General features: G+C 38.5%; 1 protein-coding gene across 4 annotated transcripts in view; it reads right to left on the bottom strand.

Moving 5' to 3' along the window:
* PIK3CB (phosphatidylinositol-4,5-bisphosphate 3-kinase catalytic subunit beta) overlaps positions 1–19,907 on the bottom strand; it is a 213,666-nt gene that overhangs the window by 121,640 nt on the left and 72,119 nt on the right. The window contains exon 3 of one of the 4 annotated variants that reach the window (XM_066352040.1): positions 13,721–13,838. The exons of the other annotated variants lie outside the window; for them this stretch is intronic. The gene's annotated coding sequence lies outside the window, so the exon portion shown is untranslated. The remainder of the gene's footprint in view (positions 1–13,720; positions 13,839–19,907) is intronic. 4 annotated transcript variants of the gene reach the window in all.

The raw sequence follows: 19,907 nt of genomic DNA, 5'->3' as shown, positions 1-19,907 counted from the left end.
AGAGTTTCTCCTGCATTAATTTAGGGAAGTTTTCAGCTATGATATGATTGAACAAAGTCTCTATCCCCTTGTTCTTTTTCTTCTTCTTCAGGAACTCTTATGATGCAGATGTTATTTCTCTTCATGTTGTCACAGAGCTCTCTAAGAGTTTCCTCAGTCTTTTTGAGTCTCTTTTCTTTTTTCTTCTCCACTTTCATGCCTTCATTCCAGTTGTCCTCCAACTCGCTGATTCGATCTATCTATCTATCCTGAGAGATAGAACTCGCTCAGTTCTATCTATCCTGTTTTTAATTCCTTCCATTGTGGTCTTTATTTCTGATATTGTATTTGTCATCTCCGACTGATTCTTTTTTTTTTTTTTAAGTTAATATCCTTGCCACATACAGCCTTTTTTCAAATATATTTTATTATTTTTATTTATTTGAGAGAAGAGAGAGAGAGAGAAGTGGGGAGGAACAGGAAGCATTAACTCCCATATGTGCCTTGACCGGCCAAGCCCAGGGTTTCAAACCGATGACCTCAGCGTTCCAGGTCGACGCTTTATCCACTGCGCCACCACAGGTCAGGTTGATTCTTTTTTATACATGCTATTTCTTTATTTAGGTGTTCATAATGACCATCCATTGTTGTTCTAAGATCCCTAAGCATTCTTACAATCATTATTTTGAACTCCGCATCTGGAAGTTTATTTCCATATCACTCAGTTCATCTCCTGAAGGATTCTCTTGTGGTTTTATTTGGATTGCACTTTTTTTGTCTTCTCATTGTCGGTGTTTTGTTTGTAGAGTTGGTTGAGTCTAGGCTTGGTGTTGTCTGCCGCCAGTTTTCAGTTGTGTTATTTCTAGTTCTTCTTGGGTTGGTATCAGCTATTATTTGTAATCCACTTTCGGATTTGGGCAGCTTTGAAGTCTTGATTTGTTTGTTTGTTTTCTTAACAGGTGATAGTCTTGTTTACTGATCTCAGCAGGGGGCTTCCTTGAAACCAGGGGTCCCCAAACTACGGCCCGCGGGCCACATGCGGCCCCCTGAGGCCATTTATCCAGCCCCCGCCGCACTTCCAGAAGGAGCACTTCTTTCATTGGTGGTCAGTGAGAGGAGCATAGTTCCCATTGAAATACTGGTCAGTTTGTTGATTTAAATTTACTTGTTCTTTATTTTAAATATTGTATTTGTTCCCGTTTTGTTTTTTTACTTTAAAATAAGATATGTGCAGTGTGCATAGGGATTTGTTCATAGTTTTTTTTATAGTCCGGCCCTCCAACAGTCTGAGGGACAGTGAACTGGCCCCCTATGTAAAAAGTTTGGGGACCCCTGCTTGAAACTGTATCCAGGAATGCAATGGGTGTAACCTGAGACTCTGAAGGCCTCTTCCACCAACTAATCTCCCTGGGGGCAGGGTGTTTTCTCAGCTTCAGTAGGGGGAGGTGTATCTCAGATCTCCATGGAGACCTGAGTTACTGCCCTTCCTCCCCACTTCTTGTTTTCAGCTGTGTCTTGTTGCGCTGATTGGAGCTGGAAAGATGTCTGGAGATCTCTGATCCGGAAGCAATTCAGTACTGTTTTGTGGAAGGTTCAGTCCCTCCCCCAGCTATGGCCGCCTCCAGCACGAATAAGTCAGCTTTTTTAGGTCATCTCCTGCATTCCTTAGCCCCTCATAGTCTGTCCCTCTCTCTCTCCTTTCCACTTGGGAGATAAGCTGGTCTTTTCAACACACCTCGCTCCCTGGTCGCCAGGCAAGTGGCTGTGAGCAGTATTTTCTGCTCTTTTCCCTGGAGTGAGATCCCCTCTGGGCTCTCAGCCTTGCCCCCCCCCTCCATTCCTGTAAGCAGGGGAGATTCAGGCACTCCCTACCAGGTTTATTGTGGTTTCTTCATTGCTCCTTGGTTTTTGAGAGCTGTTCTTGCAGTTCAGAGTTGGTTTTTCATGCTGATTTTTCCTAAATTGATTTGCATTCCAGTTTGGTGGTGAGAGCTGGGCATCTGTGTGTCCACCTACTCCGCTGCCATCTTCCTGGTCCTCATAATAACAATGTCTTATTAAACATTTAATTACTGTCAAAATCAGTTGCAAAAATCAAGCATTTTTCTCATGTCATTTCAAAATGTATCATAAAGGAATGTTTAATCCTTTAGCTTTAAGGCTAACAATGCTCTCTCTCTCTCTGCTTGCTAAAGAAATACCACACCAATCTCCAAAATCAATTCCCCTACCTCAATTTCAAGGACAAAATTCTCACATTCAAAACGTCAACAATTTAGATAGAAAGACTCTAATGATTCAGCAAGATACTGAAGATGCTTGTAAAGCAATACTTTTTAAATAAAAGAACTAGAAATGCTTTTGTCAACCAGAAATAAATTATCAAAGGGACATTACAAGGTTATGCCCAGGTACAAAAATTTCTACCTTGATATTTTCATATTAGTAATTTACTGAGTTAGCTTGGTTGTCAGACATTGTAAACACTCCAGGGAGATATACAGTATATAATTACAGCCTAACATATAGTTGTTTGTGTGTCCCTTTAATAAAAGCACTTTATTAGACCAATTCTCAAAGTTTTTAAATATTTTAGGCTAAATACTATCTAGAAGAATGGTTTTCTTTTCTGATGTTAATTAAAAATTTTTTTTCAACTACACTTTACATTCAATATACCACTTTGTATTAGTTTCAGCTGTATAGCATAATAGAAGAATAGTTTTCAATATTCTCAGTCAAGCCTGACCAGGCAGTGGTACAGTGGATATAGCGTCGGACTGGGGTCAGGAGGACCCAGGTTTGAGACCCCAAGGTTGCCAGCTTGAGCACGGGCTCATCTGGTTTGAGCAAAGCTCACCAGCTTGGACCCAAGGTAGCTGGCTTGAGCAAGGGTTACTCGGTCTGCTGTGCCCCCCACCCCCAGTCAAGGCACATATGAGAAAGCAATCAATGAACAACTAAGGTATTGCAACAAAAAACTGATGATTGATGCTTCTCATCTCTTTCTGTTCCTGTCTGCCTGTCCCTATCTATCCCTCTCTCTGACTCTCTCTCTGTAAAAAAAACCCTCAGTCAATATTCTTTTTAAGTATTTTACATATACTTTAAAAATATGAAATGAAATTATTAATATAACTTACATATAAAATATATACTTAATTTGAAAATAAACCCTTATAATGTCCTAAATGTACTATAAAGGAGGAATAAAAATATAATAATAATGTATATCTGAGTATTTGGACATGACCATACCACTGTTTAATGAAGTAGTCAATTTTACATCTATACAGAGAATCACCATGGATTTGACAATTATAAATGCAGACTGATCACCTGACCTGTGGTAGGGCAGTGGATAAAATATCGACCTGCAATGCTGAAGTCACTAGTTCAAAACCCTAAGCTTGCCCAGCCAAGGCACATATGAAAATCAACTACTATAAATTGATGCTTCTTGTTTTTTCCCCCCACACAACCCCCACTTTTATCTCTCTCTCTTTCTCCTCTTTCTAAAATCAATAAATAAAATCTTTAAAAGAAAATGCAGACTGATCCAGGTGTGTTGTACTGATGACCAAATACCACAAATGCCACTGATAAAACATATTTTCCAAATCTGTACCTTCCAAAACCAGTATAATAAAATCATATAAAATTACTTGGTATTGTAATGTACTATATAGAGTTCAGATCTAGAATTAGACACAACAAAGAGAAATTTCATCTACAAGAATATCTTGAAGAAAATTCAGAAACTATGTTATACACAAGTCCTTTTTTGTTGTCCAAAACTTTCCTGTATCCTGGAAAGCCCCCCACCCCATGCTCCCTTTTAGCCACTACCTTGCTTGGTAGTGGTAAACTCCCTTGGGGGAAAAGAACTACCCTGTGCATTGCAGGATGTCCATTTATTGTAACCCTTACAAAACAACAGAACCTCCCCAATCACTGTCTGAACAACAAGCACAACAAAATCACTCCCTACAAATTTCCAAAGCATCTTACGAGAGAGAAGAGTTCATATTGTCCGCTTCCAGAACCACTGCTCTAGGGCAATTCCTACTAGATCTCAAAGTACAGTAGTAATAGGCCCGTTGCATAATTTACCCAGACCTACTTGTAGCCTGTATTTAAAACAGTATAAAGAACATAACTTTGCACACATTTCTACTTCCCAATCAAATGATGTAACATATATCTGCCCATGTTGTCTTGAGTTAATTCTTGAAGGGTAAAAGATGCTCTAAGTTTAAAAAAAAAACAAAAACAAAAAGCTTTAGCCCTTGATCAGAGGAATGTAAAGCTACTACTAAACAAACTTACTGCTGGGGTGGTCTAACTAAAACCACAGGGTAACTTGTAGCTCTTCAGAGCTTCAGGCACAACATTTTAAGGTAAGTATTAAGAGACGGGCCATAGTCACATGATGGGCTATATTATAATTATAACACATTATATAATTAAAACAGTCCTCTGTCACACTGTGGACAAAAAAGAGGCCATATGCTAAACCTGACAAGCTCAAGGAACACCTGCATGTGGGCTTGCAAGCTTAGAGACCTGAAGTAACCACATAGGATGGTCTGAAATTAAAACTTTCTTTCATGGGGGTAAATCATGCCCTAGAGTGGCATTTTTCCCTAACAAAGGTCAGTGGTTACCTTAAGGAGCCTGTCTTTTTTGCATCTATAAATAACATATCTGATAACGTACCTTTGAAATGTAATAGCAGGCCTTTGAAATGTAGGAGTAATCTTTTCCAGACCCTTCCATACTAAAACAGAGCCGACAAATCCTGATTGCCAGGTAGATAAGAGCATAGAGCATAGGACTGGGATGCAGAGGACCCAAGTTCAAAACCCTAAGTTTGCCAGATTGAGCGTGGGGTCGCGGGCTTGAGCATGGAATCACAGACATGATCCCATGGTCACTAGCTTGAGTCAAAAAGGTTGCTGACTTGAAGCCCAAGGTTGCTGGCCTGAGCAAAGGGTCACTTGCTCTGTTGTAGTCCCCCAGTCAAGGCAAATATGAGAAAGCAATCAATGAACTAAGGTGCCGCAACAAAGAATTGATGCTTCTCATCTCTCTCCCTTTCTATCTGTCCCTCTCTCTATCTCTGTAAATAAAAATAAAAAAAATTGTTAACTACCCATACCTGCCTATGTAAAAGAAGTACAGATATTGATCGACTTATGACCTATGCAACTTACGACCATTCGACTTTACAACCACAATCTTTAGCCAAGACTGCTCCGCGTCTGGCAGTGCAAGCATTGCCCAGCTGGGTGTACAAAAGTGCGGACCAGCTTCTGGCAGCACTACCATCTCCGCGTGCACCATTTCAACTGTTATCCCAGACTAGGTACAGCAATTTGTGTTTTGTGTCTTTGATATTTTTCATCAAACCCCTCCCAAGATGTCTACCAAGAGGAAATTGTCTTTGTCTACGCCACAGCCTGCCAAGAAGGAAAGAAAGGCCATCGATCTCAACATAAAAATGAGCGCGGGCTCATCCGACTTGAGCATGGGTTCACCAGCTTGAGTGTAGGGGCGCTGGCTTGAGCATGGGATCATAGACATGACCCCATGGTCGCTGTTTTGAGTCCAAGGTCATTGGCTTGAGCAAGGGGCACTCGCTCTGCTGTAACTCCCTGGTCAAGGCACATATGAGAAAGCAATCAATGAACAAGTACGAAGGAGGAAAGAAAGTGAATGTGATCGCACATGTTCATGAAAAAACCAACTTCGGCAACCCCAACTGCAGCCAAGCACCAGTGGCCAATAAAATGTTTCGTACATGTTTATAAATTTTAATGTTTCGCAATTGGGAAAATGTTTCCTATGGTATTTTTTACACCTGTATTTTGTAATTTTGTATGTTTTGCAAATATTAAACCAGTTATACTGGTAATGCAGTGTTTTACTTAAACCTGACGAATGTAAAAATAAGAAACAAAATGGTGTAGAGATGACACAAATGGCATAAAATAAACAAAGAAAATTATTATATATAACAATAATGAAAGAAAATTATGATAAAATATGAGTTAAAGATTTTTATAACATCATTTCACAGTACTGTACATATAGCCTACTCAACTTATGACCAAATCGTGTTAGGACCAGTCTGTCGGAACCAATCGTGGTCGTAAATCAAGCACTAGCTGTATCTAGTTTTACTTTTAATCCAATCCCAAAGATCCCCTCTCCACTGCTTTCTCCTGCCTTTCTAATCTATCACCAATGGATTTCATTTAACCTCTTCCATCTTCCATTTGATTCTGATGGGTAAGTGGTGAAACTGCCATTTTTTGAAGCATTTTCTCAAACTGTTGAGATTTTGCTTCCCAAAAATTGTTGACAGTTTAGCTCAAATAAACTCACAAAAAATTCTTACAAGTTTGGACATTTCTTAAATTGACAATACCTAAAACTGTGTTCATTGACTGCTTCTCTTTGTACCTTGAACAGGGGACTCAAGCCAAGCCAGTGATCCCTTCCTTCCTCAAACCAGTGACACTGGGCTTAAACCAGCAACCCTGGGATCATGTTGATGATTGTGTACTAAAGACGGGAACCCATGCTCAAGCCAGCAAACTCACGGTTTTAAACCTAGGACCTCAGCATCCCAGGTTGATGCTCTATCCACTGGTCAAGCAATTTTTTTCTTTTTTTCTTTAAATGAAATCTTCACAGAGTTACCTAGCCCAGCAAGATCCTCAGTCTTGTATCACACTTTCATTTGAGTATCAATGCAAATTATCAAAGGCTGAGGACAAGCATGGAACAATTATGAAAACTTTTCAAGGAAGCTATAATAGGGCACAGGAACTTCAGCAGTGACAATCAGCTCAGCTAAACCCTCTGACTGTAATTACAGATCCATATCCTCTCAATTGTTCACTAGCAGAAAGACAGGAAAGAGTTTAAATGTTCTCAGCTTCCCTGGCAAGTGCCAGTAGAGCCACTGGATTTTACAAGTTAAGTGAGAAGCAGAACAGACATGAACCCAGGGTCTCTGGCTTGAGCAAGGGGTCACTCGCTCTGCTGCACCCTCCATCAAGGCACATATGAGAAAGCATTCAATGAACAACTAAGGAGACTAATGAGCCACAAAACAAAGAATTGATGCTTCTCATCTCTCTCCAACATGTCTGACTGTCCCTATCTGTACCTTCTCCCTGTCAGAAAAAGGAAAAAAAAAATCTCTAAAGGAATTCCACAAAGTACTAAATAATTGCAAAAACATTATAAATTTATCCTCTCAGAAGGTAGTATTCTAAATATCTGCAAATATGCACTGATATTTATACTATTTTCATACCTAATAACTAACTGGTAATTTCAATTCTATAATTATGTATTCAAAAACTTGATTATAGAAAATTTTTAATGCACACAAAAAAATGCAAATATGATAAACTTGCAAACAGACTAACTGTCCAAACATGAAGCAATTATTAAATAATAATATACCTACTTAATGGCATATTAAACAGCCATTTAAAAGTTAAGTTTTGTCAAGTGTATACCACAATACTATAAAAGTATTTATAAATGATATAAAAACAGCAAAATCTACAACAGTACAAAAGAGCCCTGGCTGGATAGTTCAGTTGGTTAGAGCATCATCTTCACGTGCAGAGGTTGTTGGTTTGATCTCAGTCAGGGTACATAGAGAAACAGATTGATGTTCCTATCTCTTTCTCTTTCTCCCTCCCTATTTCTCTAAAATCAATAAATTAATAAAAAATACAAAGAATTAGAATTCTGCTTACTGTAAAAATGAAAAAAAACAACAACCATGAGTACAACCTAATGCATAGAAACTAAGGCTGCAGAAAATATAGTAATATATTATAGTTCAAAAGTAACTGTAAATAAGTATTTCCTTTTTTTAATGTTTCATTAATGAGGGCATACAGCCTACATACTTTTTTAAAAGTTTTATGAGTCCACACTCATGTCAAAGCCAATAATCCCAGGTTCCAGCCAGCAGACCTGCAGTCAAGCTGGTACTCAAGCTGGTGACCATGGGTTTTGAACCTAGGACCTCAGTGTCCCATGTCAACATTCTATCCATTGCGCCACCGCCAGTCAGGAAATATTTTTTCCATTTTAATTGTATTGCTGCCATTATTTTTTCCTTTAAAACAATTCTCAGAATACTCTGTGTACTAACAGAAAGTATTCGGTATTCAAATAAAAGACAAACTTTTCTAAATTAACTTTTGTTATCCACTGCCCATTTTGGAGTGTGTTTTTCATTTCTAATTGGTAAGATGTCTTTCTCTATTGAAGATTTTTATGTATTAAGGAGCTAGGCCTCTCCAAAATCAAAAATAGTCAATGATAATTCCAGAGGCCTGGGGTCTCTCGATGTTCTGAGGAGATGGTCTTCTTCCCAAATTAAATCTTGAAGATCACTCACAGCCATAAAATCTCACCAGTAGTCTATATTTTAGGAGAGATTTAGGAACACAATGAATCTCCAAATGCATGGGAAACATGATACCAACTCAGACTTTTTACCCTACCTTTTTCTTGTTCCACTGATAACTGAAGAAATAATAAGATTTGAAACAAGCCATATAAATTAGCATTAATTAAAAGGCATTAAAGAATTTGAAATAACTACCACACTCCCATCTTTTAAATAATTTTTATTATTTAACAGTTTTTACAATATAAATAGAAATTTAGATATACTATAATCCGCAGCAATGGTACTTTAATGGGGAGGGGACACATTATTGGTATTATTTTTCCAGACCAAATGAACTGATGAAAAAAATTTTAATCAGCAGACTCCCAAATCTAAAATATGTTAATAATCTTTCTAAAAAGATTATACAAAATAAAAGTTCATACAGCACCCCACCATTCCAAATTATACTGCTAGCCTCTTTAAAATACTCCATTTTACCCTGGCCAGGTAGCTCAAATGGTTAGAGTGTTGTCCCAGTACATTAAGATTGTATGTTCGATCCCCATTCAAGGCACATAGAAGAATCAACAAAATCAGCCCTGCAGCAGTAGAGCATCGGCCGGGCACGCGGAAGTCCCGGTTTTGATTCCCAGTCAGGGCACACAGGAGAAGCGCCCATCGGCTTCTCCACCCTCCCCCTCCCTCTTCTCTTTCTCTCTCCCTCTCCCACATCCACGGCTTGAATAGTTTCAGCAAGTTGGCCCTGTGTGCTGAGGATAGCTCCATGGCCTCACCTCAAGCACTAAAAGCAACAGAGCAATGCCCCTGATGGGCAGAGCATCACTCCCTAATGAGTGTGCCAGGTGAATCCTAGAGGGGGTACATGGGAGTCTGTCTCTCTGCCTCCCTGCCTCCCACTTAATAAAAAAAAAAATCAAAATCAATAAATACATTTAAAAAAAATTTAATGCTCCATTTTAAATTAAAATTAAACCTGAGTTCAAATATTTATTAAGTAATGCTGATGAATTTTTCCAGAGTGTTAGTTTTCACTTCTCTTCTAATCTAAATGATTTTTTTTATTTTTTCTTCTTTTCCAAGTGAGAGAAAGGGAGACAGACACCCACATGCACCCTGACCAGGACCCACCCGGCAACCCTCGGCAACCCCCAACTGGGGCTGACAATCTGCCCATCTGGGGCCATGCTCCCAACTGAGCTACTTTTAGCATCTGAGGCAGAGGCTCCATGGAGCCATCCTCTGCACCTGGGGCTGATGCGCTTGAACCAATCGAGCCGTGGTTGCAGAAGAGGAAGAGAGGAAGAGAAAGAGAGAGACAGACAGACAGACAGACAGACAGAAGGGGGAGGGGAAGGGGTGAAGCAGATGGTCACCTCTCCTGTGTGCTCTGACCAGGAATTGCACCCAGGACATCCACACACTGGGCCGACGCTCTACAACTGAGTCAACTGGCCACGGCCAAATCTAAATGTTTGATCATGTCTACCAACAACAACAGAAAAATAATTATTCTAATTGGATATACATTTCCAAATGAGATATATTTCATCCCCACTATATTCTCTCCTTACTTTGACCCTTCTCTTGCTAAAGCCTGAATGAATAGTATTGTAGACAGAGGAACTAATTGTTAAGCCTATTTCAATCACTAGTTGACCATAACTATGTTTTAGAGCAAAAGTGGTTATTTTCCTAAATAGATAAAATTAATGGGACAAAGATTTGCTATCAATATCTAGTAAAAAATAAGCAGACTTTCTCCAGCCTTTGAAGGAAATTCACCTACATGAGTCATTTTCTATTTTTAAACATTTTTATTGTTTGAAAAACACTGACTTCTGTGGTAAGCTCATTTTTGCTTTTTAATCACTTTAGTTAATAGTAAAAAAGTGAAGCCAATAATTCTGGCTTATTGGATACACTTTTGCAACTATCGTGCACGTATATATATTTCAGACAAAAGTTTCATTGTCTGGATGACTGTTTCTGTTTGTCACTCCAGTGGCAAGGGATCCAACAGACTAACCCTAGTGTTATTTTGAATGTCAACAACTCTTCATCCCAGAAATGGTACGTGTTTATAATAAATCACATCATGACAATCAGGAATGACTGTATAGCAAAGGGTACCCTCATGTAAGTGCTGTGAGCATGAGTCATGAGTCAAATTGTACAAGAGTGTGGTGATGCTGGTAAGTAAATAACCAACAGCCTTCACATCTAGGAACTGAACCAGTGCCAAAAAGCCATCTGGATGGCAAACAATAACATGAGAAGAATTTTAAATAGCTTACAGCTGTAGAAAAAGCACTATTCCAAACTCTGAACCTTTTAGTTATTTCTGTCTGCTGTCATTTTAAAAATAAGTTGTAGCATAAAAAAAATTAACAGAGCATCCTAAAAAGCTGGCATTTCTCCCAAGCCATTTCAGGATTATGCCTTTGCATGTTGGTTTAAGTCCTTCTTAAGCAAGTATTTTTTTGTCTTAAAGCTTTTACTTAGAGACCAATTTTCCTCCTAAGCTACCCAGTCATGAATGACAAACACTGCTGTGTATATAGCTTTTATTTCCCCTTCACTACTGACATAAACTGACAATTTAACAACAACCAAATAAAAGTAGGGAAAATTAGAGATAGCTGTCCTTGATGCCAACTCTTTTGTCACCGCCTATTCTCTCTAGAGGACACAGTAAGTCAAGAGGATGGCTAATAGTGTCATCTCAGTGCGTAGGCCTGATCAAAAGAGGAATATAAAAAATACATATTATTGGACTTCAAGTCAATAAATATTTATTAAGTACTCACACACTTGATTAGGGAAAGACAGAATTATAAAAATAAAATATGGAGCAGTTTGCAATGCAGTCTGTACCAAAGCGATTAGGTCAGCTGAGAAAGAAAAGTGAGAAGCATAACTGTTTTGTTTATTGTTGATGCTCCTTCTTAAACTGCTGGGGAGAATAAAACAGAGAAAGATAATGAAGGCTTACATGCCCAGTTGTATTGTTTTCAACCTCAACCCCCACAGAGCCTCAACCACAGGAGATGAGGATGAAATATTGGGAAAGGGAAATACAAAGTGACTGCTTAAACTTCATGAACAGGTTTGGAAGGTATTGTCTGGGAATCAGGAGACCTGACCTGAGAAGTTGAGGCAGCACAGAATCACTGCCATGAAACCCCTCACTGCCTAACTGCCCCAGCCTATAACCAGTGCAGAATACAGTAAGTGCTGGGAGTAACATAGTTTGGAGCAGCAATTCTCAATATTTTTTACTCATGGTACATATAAAATTACTATTAAAATTCTGTGGCACTCCAAAAAATATAATTTGCTGATCTGCCAAAATAGGTATAATTTTGATCAACTTATAAAAAAATAATAATAGTAATTACCAACGCTTTTTGCTCCAAAGTGATTTTAAAAAATTAGGTGTCTAGCCTAACCAGGCGGTGGGGCAGTGGATAGAGCGTAAGACAGGGACACGGAGGCCCCATTTCAAAATACCAAGGTCGCCAGCTTGAGCTCAGGCTCATTGGTTTGAGCAAGGCTCACCTACTTGAGTCCAAGGTTGCTGGCTTGAGCAAGGGGTCACTTGGTCTACTGTTGTCCCCTGGTCAAGGCACATATGAGAAAGCAATCAATCAACAACTAAGGTGCCACAAGAAAGAGTTGATGCTTCTCATCTCTCTCTCTTCCTGTCTGTCTGTCCCTCTCTCTGTCTGTCACCACCCTCCCCAAAAAATTAACTGCCTACCAGTGGTCAGCAAACTCATTAGTCAACAGAGCCAAAAATCAACAGCACAACGACTGAAATTTCTTTTCAGAGCCAAACTTTTTAAACTTAAACTATATAGGTAGGTACATTCCTTATCGAGGTAGCGCCTGCACGTGGTATTTTGTGAAAGAGCCGCATGTTACTCACGAGCCGCAGTCTGCCAACCAAGGGTAGCCTGACAAGGCAGTGATGCAGTGGATAGAGCACTGGACTGGGACACAGAGGACCCAGGTTTGAAACCCCAAGGTCACCAGTTTGAGTGTGGGCTCATCCGGCTTGAGCACAGGGTCACTGGCGTGAGCATGAGATCATAGGCATGACCCCCATGTTCACTGGCTTGAAGACCAAGGTCACTGGCTTGAGCCCAAGGTCGTTGGCTTGAGCAAGGGGTCACTCTGCTCTGCCGTAGGCCCCCAGTCAAGGCACATATGAAAAAGCAATCAATGAACAACAAAGGAGCCACAACAAAGAATGAATGCTTCTCATCCCTCTTCCTTCCTGCCTTTCTGTCCCTATCTATCCCTCTGTCTCTGTCACAAAAAAATAATAAATAAATAAAATTTAAACAAATTAAAAATTAGGTTCCTATACTTGTATAGGCTGATACCAAGCCAATCAAACACAACCTTATTATGTCACATGATTAATAAGATGCAACTTTATTATATGACCTATATACATTTATGGTTCAGGATAGGGCATTCACATTAGACAGCTATTGTGTTGGCTATTGTCATTTTTTAATTTGACAACCTAAGGGAAAAGAGGTCAGTGGTCCTGACTAAACAGGCAGTGAATGTTTTAAAATTTTTTACGTCACACCAGTTAAAAATCACTAGTTTGGAGTATAATAACAAATTTTACTATGTTACATTATCAAAACACAGTTTACTATGTTACATTATCAAAAGATCCGAAACCTTTATTTATGCTTCAAACTCAGCTTCTGGATAATGTCCTTTATTTAATTTATAACATTACCCTGCAATTAATGTAACATATCACACTGTTTAAAAAACCTCAAATATATTATTTTAAAGCAGTATAATCATTTTCTTGTAATGACAACTTTTAATATCCGCCCTCTTAACTTTCAAATATACAGTATAGTATTATTAGCCATTCTAACCATACTGTAAACTACGTCATTGCTTTTTTTAAAAAAATTTTTAAATTTTTTTTAAATTTTATTTATTCATTTTAGAGAGGAGAAAGGAGAGAGAGAGAGAGAAGGGAGGAGCAGAAAGCATCAACTCCCATATGTGCCTTGACCAGGCAAGCCCAGGGTTTTTGAACCATGACCTCAGTGTTCCAGGTCAAAGCTTTATCTACTGTTCCACCACAGGTCAGGCTGCTACTTTTTTTATAACTGAAATTTGTACCTTTTAATCCCCTACCTCTGGAAACAACCAACTGTTCTATCTTTTGGGTTCAACTTTTTTCTTTTTTAAATTGATTTTAGAGAGAGGAAAGAGAGAGAAACATAGATTTGTTGCTTTACCCACCTATGCACTCACAGGTTAATTCTCACACATGACCCAACCAAGATCAAACTTGAGACTCTGGCCAGGTGGCCCAGTGGTGGAGCATTGGTCCAGAGTGTGAATGTCCCAGGTTCGATTCCTGTTCAGGACACAGAGAAGAAACAACCATCTGCTTCTCCACTCCCCCCTTTCTCTCTCTCTCTCTCTCTCTCTCTCTCTCTTTCTCTCCCCCCCCCCCCCTTCCACAGCCATGACTTAGTTGGAGCAAGTTGGCTCCAAGCTCTGAGGATGGCTCCATGGCTTCCGCCTCAGGCACTAAGAAAAGCTCTATTGGAGCAACAAAGCAATGGCCCCAGATAGACCATTGCCCCTAGTGAGCTTGCCAGGTGGATCCCGGTCAGGGCACATGCAGGAATCTGTCTCTGCCTCCCCTCCTCTCACTGAATTAAACAAAAACAAAACAAAAAAAAAATCCATAACCCTGGCAAATGGGGATGACGCTCCAACCAACTAAGGCACCCAGTCTGGGCTCAAATTTTGTTTTCTTGGATGTTTCTTTTCATTTTTATTAGTTCTATATACAGGGGTGAGCTAAATGTAGATTTACAGTTGTGAGTGTGCACAACAGTTTGTTCTGGTATTATTAATTATTGTATTTATTTGTACTATAACTACAAACCTACTTTTGCTCACCCGTTTAAGTGAGATTATACAGTATTTGCTTTCTGTCTGACTTATTACACTTAGCATAATGCCCTGAATGTACATCCACGTTGTCACAAATGGCAAAATATCCTTCTTTTTATGGCTGAATAATATCCACTGTATATATGTACCACATTTTCTTTATCCATTCATCCACTGATAGATACTTAAGTTTTTAACATGTCTTGGTTATTACAAATAATGATTCAATGAACATGAGTGTGCAGATACCTTCACAAATTAGTGTTTTTGTTTCTTTGGACAAACATCCAGAAGTAGCATTGCAAGATCATATGGTAATTTTAGTTTTGTTATTTTAAGAAACCTACATAATGTTTTCCATAGTGGCTGAACTAATAATTTACATTCCCACCAACAGTACACAAGGGATCCCTTTTCTGTACATCAGTGGTAGTCAACCTGGTCCCTTGTTTTCATGATGGGCGGTAGCGGAGCAACCAAAGTATAAATAAAAACATAGATTTAACTATAGTAAGTTGTTTATAAAGATTTATTCTGCCAAACTTAGCAAAAATCCGACATAAAGTACTTGGTAAGTAATTATTATTATATGCTTTAACTTGCTGTAACTCTGCTTCATAAATTTTATAAAGTAAAGTTACTTCCCTACTTTATTCACCATTACTGTGGAACCAGTGGGCGGTTAGATAATTTTACTACTAACAGAGATACAAAAGTAGGTGGTAAGTATAAAAAGGTTGACTATCCCTGCTGTACATCCTCACCAACACTTGTTATTTCTTTCCTTTTGATAACAGCCATTCTAAAGGGATAAGGTGATTATCTCATCATGGTTTTAATCTGCATTTCCTTAATAACTAGTGATGTTGGGAACCTTTTCATGTCCCTGTTGGTCATCTGTATGTCTTCTTTGGGAAAACGTCTATTCAGATCTTCTGCCTATTTTATAGTTTCTGTTTTTGTTGAAATTGAGTTGTATGTGTTCTTCATATATTTTGGATATTAACCCTTCATTAGACATACAATTTACAAATACTTTCTCCTGTTTAGAATGTTGCCTTTTCATTTTGTTGATGGTTAGTTAACTAGTTGGTTACTAGTTCACTAGATGGTTACTGTCCAGAAGCTTAGTAGTTTGATATAGCCCCCCTGTTTATTTTTACTGCCTTTGCTTTTGAAGTCAGATCTAAAAAAATCACTGCTGAGACTGATGCCAAGAAGCTTACACTATGTTTTCTTCTAGGAGTTCTATTCTTTCATTCAAGTCTTTAATCCTATTTGAGTTAGTTTTTATATGTGATGTAAGATAGTGGTCCAGTTTCATTCTTCTTGCACATGCCTTTCATTTTTCCCAACATCATTTATTAAAAGACTGTCCTTTCACCAGTGTATATTCCTGACTCCTCTGTCATAAATTAATTGAATATATATGCTTGGATTTATTTCTGGGCTCTCTATTCTGTTTCACTGATCCATGTATCTGGATTAATCTAATACCATACTGTTTTGGTTACTACAACTTTGTAGTATCATTTGAAATCAGGAACTGTAATGCCGTCAGCTTTGTCCTTCTTTCTCAAAATTGCTTTAGCTCTTTGGGGTCTTTTGTGTTTCCACAAAATTTTTAGAATTGTTTGTTCTATTTCTGTGAAAAATGTCAGTGGATCTTGATAGTGAATCAAATCACATCTACAGACTGCATAGAATCTGTAGGTTGCTTTGGGAAGAAAGAACAGCCTAATAATATTAATTCTTCCAATCAATGCACACAAAATATCTTTCTATTTGCTTGAGTCTTCTTGAGTTTTTTTCCTTAAATGTCTTACAGTTTTTAATATATAGTTCTTTCACTTCCTTGGTTAAATTTACTATTAGGTATTTTATTCTTTTTAATGCAATTATGAATGAAATTGATTTCTTTAGTTTCTCTTTCTGATAGTGCATTAGTAATATCTTTTTATTAATTACTATTCAGTGAGAGGAGGAGAGGTAAAAATAGACTCCCATATGCGCCCCGACCAGAATCCACCCAGCAAGCCTGTCCATTTGGGGCATTGTTCTGTTGCTCAGCAACTGAGCTCTCCGTGGCACCTGAGGCAGAGGCCGTGAAGCCAACCTCAGAGCCTGGCGCTAACTCACTTCAATTGAGCCATTGCTGCAGGAGTGGAGGAAGGAAAGAGAGAAGTGAGAGAGGGAGAGGTGGAGAAGGAGATGTCTGCCCTTCTCTTGTGTGCCCTGTTCAGGAATCGAACCTGGGAGATCCACACACTGGGCTGATGCTCTAACACTGAGCCACAGGCCAGGGTCTTCATTAGTAGTGTATAAAAATGAAACATGTTTTTGTATATTCTAACTTTACTGAATTCATTTATTCTAATAGTTTTATGGTGAAGGCTTTAGGGTTTTCTATATATTTTATCATGTCATCTGCAAATAGTGGCAATTTTACTTCTTCCTTTCTAATAATGGATGCTTTTTATTCCTTATTCTTGCCTAACTGCTTGTCTGGGACTACCAATACTATGCTGAAGTAAAGAGGCAAGAGGAGACATCCTTGTCTTGTTCCTGATCTTAAAGGTAAAGCTTTCAAATTTTCACCATTGAATATGATGTTAGCTGGGAGCTTGTCATCTATAGCCTTTATTACACTGTCGTATGTTCCTTCTATTGCCACTTAATTGAAAGTTTTTATCCAGTGTGGATGCTCTTTCTTAAACCATAAACATATAGGTCAAATAACAGAGTTGCATCTTACCGGACATGTCACATATCTGGTTGTGTCTGATTTGGTTAATTCTTGGTACCAGAAATCCTTATATACAAAAATAGAAACGTGATTTTAAAAAAAAAAAAATCACTTCAGCCTGACCTGTGGTGGTACAGTGGATAAAGTGTCAGCCTGGAATGCTGAGGTCGCCAGTTTAAATCCCTAGACTTGCCTGGCCAAGGCACATACAGAAAGCAACTACTATCAGTAGATGCTTCCTGCTTTTCCTCCCTCTTTCTCACTCTCCCTCTCTTTCTCTCTTCCCTGTCTCCAAAAATCAATAAATTAAAAATTTTAAAAATCACTTCAGAGCAAAAAGAGCAGGTAATTACTATTTGTACTATTTTTTTAAATCAATCAACATTACAGCTTTTTAATTTATTTGCCAGATCAGCAAATTATATTTTTTTGATATGCTGCAGAATTTCAGTAATTAGTTTATATGTGCCATGAGACGAAAAAGGCTAAAAATCACCGGTGTAGGTAGCTGCAAAGCCACGACTAAAACCTACACCTCCTCCTCAACCACTTTCAGTCCACTGCTCAGTCTACTCCTCCACTGTGTTTCCCTTATCACCCTCCTCAATCCAAACAGAAAACAATCTTAAAGAGAGGGGAAACAACATTAATGAGTACCACTACTGACACGAGCAGATCAATCTCTCCTATCTAAAACTCAACAGCTTTCATCCTCGTTTATCACTTTCCACACTGCATTCTTTAATCCCTTGGTAGAAATAAAGGTATTGACTGCTCTCTTTCTGCTCCTGACTAGTCATCTGATTAAATTCCTGTATTTTTTCAGAAATCAGTGTAGAGGCACAAAGTGTGTGAATCTGAGGAAGATAAAGCCAACAGTTAAATTCCAAAAAAAGGGAAATTTTCGTGCAAATTTGAAGAGAAGAAATTAGGCAAAGGGAAAAAGAATATATGCCAAGACCTAAGAAACCTTAAGAATTTTAGGAATTCAAAGACAAGAAACAAAAAGAGGCAGGAAACAGGCTGGCTAGATGCAGACTCTGGTACACCACAGAGCAGTGATGGGCAGTGATGAGCTTGGTGTGTTAAAATTCGCCAAAAAAACAAGCATAAATCGGGTGGTGTGTCACTTCGAGAAAAAAGAACCCCATAATTTCGCGATATTTATAGTTTAAATAACAAAAATGTATAATTGTAATATATAACTGTATTTAATAAACCAAAACCTAAGTATTTAACTTACCAGCTTAGTGACTTCTTTGTTCATCTGTCAGTTGGTTTCTTTTGTTGGTCTTGTTATTATTTAACTCGTGTGGGGTGCAGTGAACTAAGATAAGTGAGGGGGAGGGGAATTCTTTAACCTGCCTATTAGTGACCTTTTTGTTGCTGAATTTCATTGGCTAAATCTTCAATTGAAGGTTGGTATTTTGTATACTTCAAGCCCAAACAAGCGCTACTAACTTCATTTGTCAATCTGTGTCTTTTGTTGGTTTTGATATTATTTAACACTGAGAATAAGGTCTCACAAAAGTACGTAGAGGGAAAAATTGTGAGTAAAGCCATTGCTATATTTTTCAGGGTGCTAAAAGTGTCTGGTAATCGGTTCCAGGCACTCCAAATTTCCTGTTCGTAGTGGCACTCCTCTTGATTCTCCAAGCGGCACCTTTCCAGATTCTCAAGCTTTGACCTCAAGTCGACAAACACCTGAGCCCAGATGCTGTCTTGAAATTCTGCAAGTTGCCTCTTATATAAATTACTAGAAAGCCCGGCGGTCATACGAAATAACCACTGTTCTAGATATTATAAATTGTAATTAAAATGATTTGTGCAAAGGTGTCTGCTAATTCAAACTGAATTACCCAGGGCAGGCGGCGAGGACGCCCCTTTGCTTAGTGCCCCATGGGGTTTCCCCCTTCTACTTGCTTAATTGCTTAAAGTAGAGTGCAATGAAGGAAACCACTGGCAGTACATTTCTTAATAGCCATCGCTAGCTCAATAAATAAAGGTGATTTAAATTGACAACATATAGCTATAAAATTCCATTTCTGAAATTTGCGATCTATTTTTTCCAGGATTATTTAAGCCAAGTTTAGGCTTCCAGCCTTGCTCTCCCGTGGAAAAAGTAAAGGATACGTCATTGGGTCAAGATTTGGATCCCATGTGCTGATTCACTTTAATTCAGTTTGTCCACGTTGAGCCTTTGGGTAAATTATTAAAACTCGCTCATGTGGTGGCTCTCCATCAGTGTTTTCAAATATGACAGCCACTTCGTTGGCTTGCTGGACATTATACCGCCTTTGATCTAAGTTACGATCACAGACAATGGCCATGGCAATGCTGATTGCTGGCTCATTGCTTGCTATAGCATTAGAGGCCTACTTTTTTTCAAATTCGTGCATCATTTTATATGCAGTAGCAAATGGGTTAATGTCTTGAAATAATTCACCCATTTCATTAAGTAAGGTCTCAGGAACTCTTTTATTCCATTCTAAACGTGCCGAACTGGCTTCTGAGGGATCAAGTATATATAATTGAGCAAACCTTCTTTTCCCGTCAGAAGGATGCAAAGTTCCAGTTTGATGGTAAACTTGACGAAGAAGTCGAAAGCAATAAAGTCCTGGTCCAGGCAAGTCAATTGGTTTGTTTCCCATGGACGCAAAAGCAAACGAACTATTAATAGATCGAATGATCCATGTACTGTTTGCTATTTGGATGCTGATTAGTCAATAATTTATTCAAGAGTGGTGGATAATTCTCAATTAGTGGAACTACAAT

The sequence above is a fragment of the Saccopteryx leptura genome, chromosome 10, assembly GCF_036850995.1.
Source record: "Saccopteryx leptura isolate mSacLep1 chromosome 10, mSacLep1_pri_phased_curated, whole genome shotgun sequence".
NCBI classification, from domain to species: domain Eukaryota; kingdom Metazoa; phylum Chordata; class Mammalia; order Chiroptera; family Emballonuridae; genus Saccopteryx; species Saccopteryx leptura.
This window is presented reverse-complemented; position numbering and strand designations above follow the sequence as displayed.